Genomic DNA, 15042 nt, shown 5'->3' with positions numbered 1-15042 from the left:
AAGTGCTGGAGCATGCTGGGTGGATCTACACAAATGGCACATGTGTCTAACATCAGTAATTAAACTGATTTGACCTTCCAGTACATGGCCTGTGGGGTGGGGAGCAGGGAGAAGACTGAGAAGTGACTAAAATGCCAAAGTAAATCTCATTTACCCACCCCATGTGTCAATAGTGAGTTGGGAGAACATAAGTCTCTGAAATCCTCTCGCGTCACTGGTTTCAGATGCCAGCTGCTCCCTCTGGAGCCTTCACAGAATTATCGATTCTCTGGTGTTAAAAGTGCTTTAATGCTTTAGTTGTAAGACCTCTCTGCATCTCAGTTCCCCTAGCCTAGCTCTAGCTGCGGCACAAACATCACTCTCCCTTTCAAAAAAATTACCAATCAGAGGCACACAATGCCAGTTGTGGTGGGGGAAGACAGCAGCACATGCCCTTAATGAAGGAAAAGGCTGACATTTGGGAGGCTGGCACCAACTGGAAAGGACACAAGACAGCCCGCAGAAAATGCTGACTTGGACACATGGCTTGAGAACAGCTGGAAATTTCCAAGTGATAGCATAGTCCATGTTACTCAGGCTGTTTTTGTGGCTGTTCTCCAACCACACTGAAGTCCAATTTCTACCAGTTAAATAAGATGGGGAGACTTCTAGCACTACACTCCAAACTGTGCTGGGAGCATTTATCAAGCAAGCCCTTGCCCTGAAGAGTTGTCAATCTGGAAATTAGACATGACCAAACATGTGAGGATGGCAAACAAATGAAAGGGTGAAGGAGTAAAAGATGAAGGTGACACAAGAATACAGCGTGGCTCATTTAGACATGTGCGCAAGTAACCCACGCTGTTGGGAGAGCATTACACTCAGCTGGATGATTCTCCTGTTAGTGTTTAAAACCCACTACATGTAGGTGACCAAGCAAGAGTGAGTCTCTAGAGGGGTTTGAATGAGGGGCCAGGAGTGACTTGGGGATAATCTTGGAGGAAGGAGGGTACAGAGGCACAAGTGGGACTCAAAGGCAGCAAAGGGGGCATGTTGCAACCCAGTGTTCTGTCAGCTGGACTCTGGTTTTGCATTATTGATTATAGTCCTGTTTGAAACCGTTCCACACTAATGTGCTCTAAGGAACTTTTAGTGCATGCCAGCAGGGTCCACACAGGCCAGTTATTGCACAAGATTGGTTCAAACTAGATTTATACAACACTGGTGTAGACCAATGCATTGGGGAGACAAACCCTTAAAAGGGAAGGGGTGTGGCAAGCACAGAATAAAGGGTGGATTTAGGCCAGATGAGATTAGCAAAAATGTGCTGCTGTAATCCAAAATTTAATTATCTGCCCAGAGTTCACTGTGTTTCATCAGAAGGGGGAGAAGGGCGGTTATGGGGAGGTGGTTTTTGGGCTGATCTCTTTCCACCCCCTTTGCATGTGCTTCTGTTTATATATGCTTGGTTCTCGGACAATACTTTGCTTGAGAATATTAAAGTGGCTGTGGATCCAGCTGAACCATGGCCTGGGTGCCATGATCCTGTCTTTTGTACTTGGAAGGGAATAGCAGGGTCGCCAAGACAATTAAGTGATCAAATTGCTTCTCAAGGTTTAAAATTTAGGAAGCTACTCATGAATTTAACCCCCAGGAGCATTTGAGATTTAAAATCTTGCTCCTATGCCCAAATGCTGGAGCACCAAATAAGTCATAATAAAGTCCCAAAGCACCTTGAAAGATGCAGGTCTCGTATGTGTGGTTTAGAAAGAGGGGAGAGAAACAGTGTTATCCCCTGGCAGATAGACTCTTAGCTCTGCTGCATGCCTTGGAGACCTGCTGGAACATAGAGAATGGCCAGATGGACTAGGCTAGGGAAATGATCCATTTAGACAATGTCAGACAGGATATTGAACTAGAACTGAATGCTTCAGAGCAAGGTGCAGGTCGCTGAGGGCAAGCACCTCAAGTGCTTTGATGATGGAGTGGAGACTTATCTAGCTCACACCATTGAGAGAGCGGCCAATGAGCTCCCTGGCAGGCAAGAGCAGCACAGATGTCGCATGGATGCTCCCTATGTTGACAGAAGGGGTTTTTCCACTGATGTAGGTAATCCACCTCTGCCAGAGGTGGAAAAGAGGTGGATGGAAGAACACTTCTGTCTAGCTGCATCTATGCTGGGAGTTAGGCTGACCTCACTGGTGCTCAGGATGTGAAATTTTCCACAGCTTGGAGTGATGTAGCTGGGACCTCTAACTTAAGCGTAGACCAGGCCTCCAACTCAGGATGATTCTTGCTGTGTTGTGTGACTCAGGACACAATGAGCTGGACACTGTTGTCCTGCATCCCCTGCCATCATTTAGCCAGTGCAAAGTGAGTCCAAAATGGATGTGCAACACCCTTAAATCGGGGTAAATTACTGCATAAGGTTCAGGGCAATGGAGAAGTAGGCCCAATGTTGGTATGTATGGGGCTTTGATGCAAATCCTATAAATTGTATACATGTAGCAGTGGGTCTGTGTGCACTGGCATGGAGAATAGCACAGAAGATATGTAGCAAGGCCAGGGAAGAATTCAAGCTACAAGTCTGGTGCAAAAATAGTCTCTGTACAAATACTGTTAAGGTGGCATTTTAGATTGACACACAAACTAGATGAGCTGATTGGCACCAAGGTCACACAGCGAAGTGGAAGAACCCAACACTTTTGGTCATGCCAATGCTTGTAGGGAAATGTTGCCAGGGAGCCACTGGCCTGATTGCTAATGTAACTCTGTGTATCTTTCAAATACAACCATGAGCCGTACTTAGTTTTAAATAGATCTTTCCTGACAAAGCCCATTATTCACAGTGGGCATAAAGCCGATATCCTTGAAGTTCCTAGAATATTTCAGCAACTACGCTGACAGGCATAGCATATTCAGTTAAGTTATCCATTACCACAGGGTTGCTTGTTAAGAGTCAAAAATACATTTTTATTGACAGCTGCAGGTAATCTGTTTATCAGTCTAATCTTTGGACTTCATTTCCTGCCATCCTGCAGGATAGGAGGCATAGGGAATCCATGTGCTCCAGGTATATGATGAGAGGAGAGTGAAGATTTTTCCACCTTCACTCGCACACTAAATGGGCAGATGTCCTGATTGTGCACACATCACAAATTACCTAGAGGTCAGTCTTCTACCTACCTTTCCTTATGCTGATTGGTCACAACTGAGCTTTATAACACATGAACAGCAAATTGCCAGACATACCTACAAACTGGTAGGATCCTCCTTGTTTTTCCTCTTCCTGCATTAACTTCACCAGTTTCATTGCAAACACTACACATTTGATATTTCCTGCAAAATAATTTAAGAGCAAATCTTGTAAGGGCCAAATTCTGCCTTTGACTGTGGACACATCTCCCATTGTAGCCTATAGGGGTCAAACATACATCTGAGGGCACGTTCTGGATCACAGTTGCATTATACTAAAGGTCATAAGAAAATAGGAGTACCTAGAGGAGAAGGGTGGGCTAGTGTTAAGGTGCTAGCCTGTAGGTTAACACACCTGAATTCTATTCCTGGCTTTGCCACATCTCTCCTGTGAGACTTTGGGCAAGTCACTTATGTACCAAATACCCACTAACATAATTGGTAGACACCTTAGAGGTTTCCAACAATCCCGATAAGCACCTAAATATCTTAAAAAATCTGGCCCATAATCTGAATTTGTCTCTCCAACTTCCAGCCAGTGGATTGTGCCAGACTTGTCTCTTCTACACTGAAGGGCCCATCACCAAATATTTGTTCCAAGTACTTAAATACTATAATCCAATCACCCCTTAACCTTCTGTTTGTTTGCTAAATAGCTTGCACTCCTTGACTTTCACTATAAGTAGGCTTGGCAGAATTTGATTTATTTTTTAAATTTTCCAGTTGGGCAAAATTATGGCTTTTAAGCACTCCCCACCAATCGTTATCAATTTACATCTTCAGAGTTGTGGGAAATTATGGGGGTGGGGTTCAGATAACGGGCAACATCGGACAATTATTTAGTGACCATAGATGTTGATTCAAAAAACTAAAACTTTAACCATTAAAACACAAATTGTTAATACCACATGTCAAAACATACCAGTAAATATCTTTAAATCAAACTAATCAAACTCAAGTGGCATTTTTCATACTCTTCCTATATATAAATTTTGATTATTGATGACCATGTTCCTTTGTCAGTTTGTGTGCAGTGAAATAGACATTTACTGACCGTTACGAATTAAAAATTGAATCCTTCCTACTCTAGTCATTCTCGTGGATCTTCTCTGAACTCTCATTTATAACATGCTTCTTAAACTGTGGACCCCAGACCTGGACACAGTTTTCCTGCAGTAGTCACACAGTGCCAAATAACCCCTCTCGTTCTGATAAAGATTCCTCTGCTTATGTACCCATGGATCGCGTTAGTCCTTTTGGCCACAGCATCACACTGGGACCTCATGAGCAGCTGATTAACCACCATGACCCCCAAATATTTTCTGGCGTTGCTGCTTCCCAGGGTAAAACCTTTTTGTTGGGGATAACAGGAGACCTGGCTTCAAACCAACCCTCATTTTTGATGTGGGAAATTAAAGCCCAAACCACCACTGCTTTTGCCCATTTCTTTCACTATTTTCCCCTCAACTGACATCCCAAAGGGAGGGTGAAGGAGGAAGGGGGATCCTACATCACAATATGACAACAGGTCTTGCACAGGTGACACCCCACATTCTTGCCTTTCATGTCCTTCTCCCCATCATCCCCAAGGCACCTGAACTACTAGCAGAGAGACATTAGTCTATTTAGATGCTGAAAGCTAAATCAGCATGTGTCTCAGCCATGAAGTGGTCCTTTGCTGGAATATTTCCAAACTCCACCCTTGTCACTCTGGTTTTACTGCAGACACCGCTAAAGCTGCAGCTGCCTGTGTCCATGTAAGAGGTGGTAAGTCTCCCTCTCCCAGGGATTGGATTAGATGGTCAGACAGGTTGCTCTCTTGGTCTAAGCTTTTTTGGGTGCTCAATATGACATTGTTTTATCTCTCTGCTGTGGGTTATTTCAAAAGCACATTTGTTCTCGCTTACTTACCAGATCTCTCAAATCCAGCATTCCAGTCAGCTGGTAGCTCGGAGCCTTTTGAGATTCCTGAAGGAAACTCAATGAAGTTTCATTGGCATGCAAGACGTTCTAAATGCCTTTTCTGTTCTTCCACTGCAGTGAGTTATTTCTAAGCTGCCACATTACTCGTTTACAATAGGAAAGTGACAACATGTTGGAGAGCCGCTTACCTGTCTGTCCTGAATTCATTCAGGTGTGAGTTTGCTTTAACCTGCATTAAGGTATAATATAGATTTATTTGCCCTATCCCAGGAGGTAACCACAAATTCTTCTGAGTGTGATCCCACCAAATATCAAAGCAAAGGAAAATACACAAGGCCCCAGTTCAGCAAAGCACTTAAGTACACTCCTAAAGTCAAACACATGCTTGACTCCCATTGAAGTGAATAGGATTTGTGTGTACCTACGTGCTTTGCTGAATCAAGGCCTCATTAAGAACAGAAGAAATTTGCATCTCATTTCTCTGCCATCACAAAGATTAGACTTCATTTTGAATAGCATCTTTCACACGCAGTCAAGTGAAATATCATACAGGTCTCTATTCTCAGCTGGTATAAACCAGCATAGCTCCATTTATTATAAAATCCTTTATTTTAATATAAAAACATTTGTAGCCTTAAGCTACATGTTAAATTTTCCTTTTTCAATAATACTGAAGGGTTAAATAACAGGAAAGAGAATGCAAAAGGATGTGTATTTCTAGTTGAAATTTGGTACCAAATGGATAAGTCATTGAGGTGAGAACTACAGAGAAGATGCTGTACACAGTCAAGCCTGCAGAAGAAGAGGATCTTGCACCAGTGCCTGTTTGAAAAGCAGGAGGGAAGAACTATGTTACATGAACCAGACAAATCTTTACAGCCCCGAGCACGTTTGCTTTCAAGTGTTGCAAGATCAAAAGGGAACTTGCCATTGATAGTGTCAGGCAGTCAGAGCACACTTTCATATTGAGATTCCCCTTTTTCTTACACCCCATTTATCTCTGATAGGTGATGTTTTAAAAGCTTGACTTTCAGGGGTCAGGTAATAAATTTGGATTTCTCTAACAATACCAGCCCTTCTTTCATGTTGGACCTGGTTGCCCCTTCACCCCCATTACTTCCCTATTCCATGATGGATTTTTAGCCCTTTCTTTTCCTTTGTCCTTATTCGTTCTCAGAGCACTGCTGATTATGGCTCCCTAAACAGCTTCCACTGTTAATGCACTGCCTTCCCGCTCATTAGCAAGCCAGAACTCTCTTTCTGACATGACACCTTTGTTTTCTGGCACTTTCTAGAAAATCTGTTTTTTTTGTTTTCCAGCAGAAGTACCATCCCAGAGGCCAGATTATTCAAGGGAAGTATTGAAATATCACTCAGAAAATGCCTGCCTAGATAATGCATGTGCACAGAACCCTTTTGAAAAGTCAAATTCACCTTGCTTGGGTAGTGGAGGAGTGTAACAAAAGGATCATCCATCATTGCATTAAGCTCAGGTCACAGCTGCCACCTGAATTCCAATAAGGGAGAAAGTTTCTTAGACCTTTTTCCCCCCTAAGATGACATGAAGATGGGGCTCCATTAGCTTCACTAAATTGCCCATCTTAATACCATCTGCTGAGAGGAAGGGCATGAGAACAGTCCATAAACACTTGTGAGCATGTGGTGATATAGTGTGGATAATGAACTTATTTATTTGTACTATTATAACTCCATATATCAACAGCACTGGCAGGGGCATGCCCTCCTGCGATGGGGCATAAGTCAATTGTTAACTAATGCAGGCTACAAAGAAACTTTCCCTGGGGTAGATTATGCCATCTCCAGTCATTGCAAGGTTTCTTGCACCTTCTGAAGCAGCTGGTAATAAGCAAAGTCAGAGACAGGATGCTGGTTCAGATTGACTCATACTGTCTCATTGTTTCCTCATGCTCCTTTGTCTGTATCCACTTGTCTCTTGTGTTATACTTGGGTTGTAATCAGTTTGGACCTTACCTTTGTTATAGGTGATATCCTAGCTTTTTCTGTGTGTAGCACCTAACACAATGGGACCCTGATCAATGACTGGGGCTGCTACATGCTACCACAATATAAGTAATAAATGATAGTAATAACAGGCCTTCAGTCTGATCAAGTCTGACAATTACCAAGTCCCTCTGTGCAGGCTTGGAGCTAGGGGCACAGTGATAGAGGAGGAAGTGGTGCTGATCACTCAGTGACACTTCTCCCCTCTGAGCTAGTTCTGATGAACCCTCCACCCACAGCATGGTGTGGTGATAGAAATTCTGTAATGCTGAAAGTGCTGCCATTTGAGTGAGACCAGTCTGGGCATTGCTAGCCATGATGCATGGGAAAGAGCCCAGTAACATGTTCAGATCCCAGGGGAGTTTGTAAAAATGGCAACTATAGAAAAGTGTTTTACCTGTAAACTGACCATATCTGATGCTGAATCACTAACAGTCCATAAACACAGGAACCCCACAGTGCCATTTTTACACCATCACTTCGCAGACTAGAATGGCACACGAAGCAAAATGTCATTACTTAAACTGGACACAGTGCATCCTACTCCAAACTCCTGCATTGGTTTTGCTGTTAAACATTTTCTGAGTTTCACCTGGCTGCACTTCATGGATGGACAAAGTGGTTCTTGCACAGATAAAGCCATACTCAAAAGTATTCCCATTGACATCAGTGAAATTATAGGCAAAACTCAAAGGTAAGTTTACTTGTGCTAAGAATCAGGCTTTCATTTTTCCTGCTAGCTAGCTACCTAATCACCAGTTGAGCATGGTTTGCCATACTAATGAGTCCGTCCACTGCAGGGTGTGCCATGTGCTGAGGTCTCATGGAGATTCAGATATTTTTCTCCTGTCACTCCTCCTCCCCCCATAAGGGTGAAATTCTACCCAGTGGATGTAGCTCACACTCAGTATCACTCAGGGGTCACCCCTTTGCATAGAGGTGAATTTCACCCTCAGTCTTTATAGTGAAACCATCCTATGCTAGCTTTACAGTAGCATCGAGTGGTCCCAGGTCAAGAACCCATGTTACTAGGTGCTGTCTGTCTCAAAGAGCTTTCAGTCTAAACAGCCAAGACAGTGTGGTAGAAAGGAAGGATTATTCTCCTCTTAAGTCTGTGTCCTGGTTCCCCATCTACAAGACTGGGATTTTCAAAGTACCTCAGGGAATTCAACACCAACTCCCAATGAAATTCCCTTAGGCACCTTTGCAAATCCCTGTGTGACTTGTCCAAGGTCAGATGGGGGCCTTGTCTACCTGTGGTGGCATGTATAGCTACCCAGCTCAGGGAGAAGTAGGTGTAGCTAAACACAGCCATGGTAGGCAAGGGGGAGACAACATGGAAAGGATCTGGCAGCTCCCTACTACAGGGGCCCTCCCCTCACTGTAGGGAGCTGCGGGAGCCTTTCCCCACTGCCGCCTCCCTGCCGGAGCCTTTCCCTGCAGCCGTACACCGCACTATCAAACAGGGGAGGGGAGCAGCGCTGGTATGTATAGAGCTGTGTATGGTACCTATCCTAAGGTTATGGTGTGCCTTACTCACCTAAGCAGTGCCTCACCATCTACACAAACAATACCCATGCTAGGGGGCATGCCGTACTCTGCAAGTCTGGAAGAGCTTGGAACTGAAATCCTGAACTCCAGAACTAGCCTTCTAATTCGAGAGAACTGCCAAACCAGTTTCTAAGAGGAAAACGTGTAGTCACATGGGCTGCAAAGTGTTGCTAGTGTGAACACATCAGGGTGAGCTATGGAGGCAACTGCTCAGTAGGGTGCAGTGCAGCGCGCAGAGAAGATACCGAACTCGGCAAGCTTTCTGCTGCTTTGTTTTTTCTTACAGAATTTTATTGTCCTGGTTTGAGAGCTATACGGAGACACTCTGCTTAATTATAAGCGGAGGAAAAACTGTTCAGAATGATCAGCTCGGATACATTAGAAGTTTTTCATAAGTACCAACGACTATCCTAGTTGTATCTAGCAAAAGGATGAAAGAGGAAAAGTAGGAGGGAAAGCAAAAGGAAAGAGCTAAAAAATGCCATATCCTTCATGAAATGCTAGAATTAGTCGCCTAAGGCCCTCATCCTGAAAATATTTTTAACTTCCAATGCTGGGAGTTGGCTTCCATGTGACTACTCCCGAAGTATAATATTAAGAATGAGAGCTGACTGAAAATTATGCACAGAAAATGTTGGGGGTTTTGGATAGAAAATTGCTTTTGGGTAAAAATTTTAAGTTTGTTTAGTCAAAATCAAAACTTTTGGTGTTTGGTGACTGGAAACGAGAATAGTTTAGGTTTTCAGTTTCTAGACAAATGTTCACTTTGAACTTTTTTACAAGATGGAAGAAAATCACTTCCTGACCAGCTGTATTAGGTGCATAAGCACAACTTTGCCTTAGGCCCTAACCCTGCTAATCATGTATGCATGTGAGTTTCTTTGTGAGCAGTCCCATGGACACCAATGAGAAACTCACTTAAGGAACGATTTTTATTCACACGTGTGTTTTCCAGGAACGGTGGACAAGGATTGAAGCCTAGATCCTCTCCTGTTTACACACCTCACTTTGCAATTTTGCAAGCTGTTCAACTGTTTTGTTTGGGGGGGGGGGGTGGGTTGGTTGGGGTTTGGGTGTGTGCTTTTAAAAAACTGGCTTCAGTTATCAAGCTGTTTTTTCTTAGAATTGCCTTTCTAGCTGGTTCCCTAGCTCAGCCTTCTTATGATGAGAATTCTCCCTGTAGAACACTGTCTGCTCCCTTTCTAGAATCCCATAGCCCATGAGGGGTTCCCCCCCCCATTTCCTCCAGTTTCTTAGATCTCAGGTCTGTTTCCTTGGTGTCAGAAACCCTTGACTGATTAATTTCTACTGGGTGTGTGTGGGGGAGGCAGAGATTCTCTTGGAGTAGCATGGTATTAAATAGCTCCTTTTGATCATAATTAAGTTTCTCTTGGCCTCGTTCTATAAATAGCTGCACCCTATTGATTGGATTGTCTGGCCTGTTTAGCACACCATGTAGAGTACCTTTTATAAGCATTTACAGTCTTACATGGGGGGTGGGGGTGGGAAGGGGGAGTTCAGTTTCCCAAGTCTTCCTTTTCTCTTGTTTAAAATGACTTTATTCCCCACTCAGGGAAGAAGCAGGGCACACATGAAGTGTTTTTTTTGTTTTAAACTAAATTCTATTGCTGGCTTGCATTTCAAAGCCACACTCCTCTCAGATGTTTCAGATAAATGCCTTTTAAAGAGCTGTAATGCTCACAGAAAATTTTGCAGTGCCTTCCATTTAGTAATGCTTCTGCTGATATCCTCTAGATGTTGAGGATTTGTCACCCCTCATTATTTAGAACTGCAGATATTTGCCTGCAGCAGGTGCTTTGTTCCTTCTGGTGGCTTCTGCTGCTCTTTCCCCACCTGACATCAAAACTATCATCTTGTGGCACCACAAATGGCCTCTGAGATGTGATGCCACAGACAGGGAGTGGGATTCTGATGTCAAGTGTGGAGCAAAAAAACAGGGGACAGATGAGAACAGAGAGCCTGTCTCAGCAAATGTCTTTCATTATAAATGAGAGCTGGAGAATGCTGAGTGCCTCTGAGTAGAAGGCTTTCAGAATCCAGGCAGATGTCACCAGCTACAGTTGCTATTTCTCCTTTAACTAAGTGAAACTTTGTAACCATATTTTGCTTAGGGTTTGCCTAAATCCTGTGCTAAACCTCACTCCTCAAAGCCACTCATTCGAAATATCAGCTGGTAGATTGTCCCTTGATTCTGGCTGACTCCACTGAATATCCTCTCCTCATCGCTAGTCGCAGCCTTATTGTTGCTGTAAATTCTGACAGCTGCATGTCAAGGTCCGCAAAGGTCACTTTGCGCCAGGTAAGCATCCAGAGATTCCCATGGTGGATTCCTGGTGTACGTCGCACGGGTGGTAAGCTGGTGAAGGTGTTAATCAGCTGCTGGCTCCAACACCACCTCCTGTGATGGCTTTCCCCATCCCTGATGTAAGGAGAGGTGGGACATGCCATGGTGGGGGCATGGCAGAGTGAAACTCCATTACACATCCCCCACTGTCAGGGGAGTTGCTTGCTGTGGGGTGTGGAGGGGGCGGTTGCCCCCCTAGACCTCAGTCCCCTCTGACTTTTCATAGCTCCTTGCCAAGCAGCACTAGTTTCTTCTCTGGGCTTGTGAGGGACACTGGGGCAGGCCAGGCTGGGGCATGTACCTGTCGTGTTGTCCCCGACAGGCAGCAACAGTGGTGGCCTGGGCTGGAGTGCAGAGTGAGAGGAGTCCTGATCTCTGCCCTGGGCCAGACATCACTGAGAACCTGCTCTCCCCTGACCTTCCACCAAGGGTACCAGAAAGACTGTAAAAGAGAAGGTGGGCCAAGCCAAGTCTCAATGCCACTGACTGAAATTTGGCCCACATGCCCCTCCATTCTGTCATCAGGGCAGGGGCTCCCCTGGGGGCCTATTTAAAAAGTGGAGGGGGCAGGAAGAAATGGCCTTACCCACCACACACTTCTGGTGCCCTTGGCTGCTGCTGCTGTCCCCGTTCTCTCCCCACCCCTCACACACACACCTTCCCTGAGATAGGACCAGGGCACTACCTCTCGCCCCCCTCAATGGGAAGGCAGAAGCACAGATGCTGACACAACTTTGCCCACTCAATTTTTTTTTAAATGATGCCCTGTCCACTGGTGAAAGGTCCATGAAGGTGGACTCTGGATACAGTGGAGAATCAAGCCCTGAATATTTTAAGTGGTGTCAATGTACAATGTATATTAGTACTCACATTTCTCTACACCACCAGCCTGCCTTCCTCCCTGTGGCCAGCACATACCCAGTGGAGTTCAGCACTCTGTCAGCATAGTCTTGATCCAAATCCCTTGAGCAAAGTCTCATACAACCCCCAAAACCCAAGCGTGAGTGAACGTGCAATCACTGGGAGTTTGAGGCTTTTAGAACAAATTGTGGTCTGTTAACCATTTTAAAACCAGATACTCTGAACTTGAAACAAATGAAAGTATGGCCCACTGAATGGAAGAGGGAAAATCTTTTGTCCCCTCCAGTCCTAGAAGGAGCTAAACTTTTTTTGATTGTGGGATTGCATCTCATTTTCCATGTGCATACATATTATCAACTTTGGACTGAAACAGCAACTTTCGTTAAGGAACTCAGACATCTTATTTAAGTAATTCTTGGTAATTAACCTGAATTAAGTAAATCAGTAATTCACCTGAATTAAGTAAATCTTGGTCTTTATTTTGCTGATATAGCAATACTGAGGAAAACCCTCTAGAGTAGATGTCACTTACATAAAAAAAAAAGCTTTAGGCAATATAGTTGGGGGATAGGAAATAAGTTATACTGGCAAAATCACTTTTATGCTCTTGTATCTGTCTCTGGTAGGGCTTTTGCTGGCATAGAAATGTCACAATACGCACCCTTCAACATAAGAACACAAGGACAGCCATATTGGGTCAGACCAATGGGTCCATCTAGCCCAAGAGCCTGTCTTCTGACAGTGGCCGGTGCCAGATCCTTCAGAGGGAGTGAACAGAACAGGGGATTTGTTAAGTGATCCATCCCGTTGTCCAGTCCCAGCTTCTGGCAGTCAGGTTTAGGGACACCCAGAGCATGTGGTTGCATCATTGACCATCTTAGCTGATAGCCATTGATGGACTTATCCTCCATGAATTATCTAATTCCTTTTTTAACCTAGTGGCACACTTGGCCTTCACAACCACTGGTAACAAGTTCAGATGCTAACTGTGTTGTGTGAAGTACTTCCTCGTGTTTGTTTTAAACTTGCCACCTATTAACTTCACTGTGTGACTCCTGGCTCTCATTATGTGAAAGGGTAAATAACACTTTCCCCACAGCCTTCCTGGTCTTATAGATCTGTCTTATCCCCTTCCCCCCTTGGTAGTCCCTTTTCTAAGATGAACAGTCCCAGTTGTCTTAATCTCTCCTCATATGGAAGCTGTTCTATACCCCTAATTTGTTTGCCTACCCTAGCTTTTCCAATTTTAATCTTTTTTTAAAAGGGGTGGTGACCAGAACTTCATGCATTGCTATGGTGGCAAAACTTTGTAAGCATAGACTTACTCTAAATTTCAAAACACCCCTTAGAGGGAAGGGTCGTGCTGTTAAACCCATTTTACAAATGGCTAAACTGAGATCCATAGAGTTTGACATGTTTGTCACAAGTCATTGGCAAAACTGATAACAGAAACCAGAAGTCCTCATTCCTACTCCCCTGCTTTAACCATTGGAAATCACCACAGTTGCCAACTTTCAAATGGTAAATAAGCACCCCGCCTTTCACAATAAGCCAAATAAAGCTAATCCCATTTCAAAACAAGCCAATCCCTAAGAACCCCAACACTGACGAGATTCCCCCCTGCCAGGCATGGGACTGTCTGGGACTGTGGTGGGCCTGTTGTGCACCTGACTTTCTCTCCCTACTTGCCAGGAGCTGAGAGGGGCAAAAAAGCTACAAGCGAAAAACTAGCCAACAAGCAACTCACAAGCCAATTAAGCCAAAAACAAGCCCAATTTCTACATGTTTTTTGCAGATTTGGCATGTCTGGACATCACTCTATTCCCTGTACTTTTTTTTAACACAGCATACATTGTGGGCCTGTTGAGTTATTCTCTTTAGCCCAGTTATTCTTGGGGGGGGGGGATTGTGATTCCTGCCAGTGTAAGAATTTACACTATTTTTAAAAATTCATTAATGCTGCTTTAGGTTGCAGCCACTACTGTGAGCTCATGTTGCTGGCCAGTCAAGCAGCATTGCCATCATATTGCCATTTGCTTCACATGTCCTGACCATGCTGGTTGAGGACCAGACACTCTGCTCATTAGGATCACAGCAACTGTCTGAAGCAAGTTTTATGTAAATTGCTGCCAGGTTACATTTGGGCCATGTCTGGGCAGACGAAATGGCTTGTAAGCGGACGTGACATTGTGTAAGAGCGTCAGAATGCAACAAGAAGCATCTGAAATGCTATAAAGCAGTTAATCTAGGCTGTGAGTCAGCAGGGGAAAGGGAATCTGATCCAAAGCCTATAGAAGAGAACAGGAGGGATTTCTCATACAAAGCAGATGAATTTTAACGCTTACAGCCATGACATGAGCATTTCCTCTTTCAGCCCACCCCTTTCTTCTTAAAAAGATCAACTCCGCCAATTAAAGCCAGAACTCTGGCCAGTAAGGAAAATGTTGGTATGTTTGACAATACATTTATCTGGTTGGATTCAGAACAATACATTCTCATTCAGCAATCTCGGTCACTTATTGGGTGAGCTGCTGGGGCTTCCCTGCACTCAATGAGTCTGATTTTTTTTTTCTATTGCTCAGCACCTTGCATGTTTGAAGTAGGTATAACTCCTTACCAGGTCTGAATGGCAGCATGTTAAACTCACATCACACTGGTGACATAACTGCACAATGTCAGGCCTTTCATCTTTCTTATGCTTATCTTACCATGTATAGTGGTATGATTTCCTATTGCTTGTCACATCATACACAAACCTACAAGAACATAATTCACATCCACCTCAACTGGTCTTACTCCTGGCCCTGCACAGTAAGGGTTAAGACTGAGAAGGCACACAGTACAGTCACTGCAGTTCAATACTTCTCACAGCAGGTTTAAGGTCTCCTTTGAGTCCACTATATGTACTGGACAGTTGCCTATCTTCAGCTTATTTAACATAAAAGAAAAGGTGGACTTGTGGCACCTTAGAGACGAACACATTTGAGCATAAGCTTTCGTGAATGCATCCGATGAAGTGAGCTGTAGCTCACGAAAGCTTATGCTCAAATGTGTTAGTCTCTAAGGTGCCACAAGTCCACCTTTTCTTTTTGCGAATACAGACTTACACGGCTGCTACTCTGAAACCTTACTTAACATAGTTTCTT

At 44.1% G+C, this 15042-nt stretch overlaps 1 protein-coding gene across 8 annotated transcripts in view; it reads right to left on the bottom strand.

The window, feature by feature from the left end:
• KCND3 (potassium voltage-gated channel subfamily D member 3) overlaps window positions 1-15042 on the bottom strand; it is a 229692-nt gene that overhangs the window by 173647 nt on the left and 41003 nt on the right. The window lies entirely within an intron of this gene.

The sequence above is a fragment of the Lepidochelys kempii genome, chromosome 21 (genome assembly GCF_965140285.1).
Source record: "Lepidochelys kempii isolate rLepKem1 chromosome 21, rLepKem1.hap1, whole genome shotgun sequence".
Taxonomy (NCBI): Eukaryota; Metazoa; Chordata; order Testudines; family Cheloniidae; genus Lepidochelys; species Lepidochelys kempii.
This window is presented reverse-complemented; position numbering and strand designations above follow the sequence as displayed.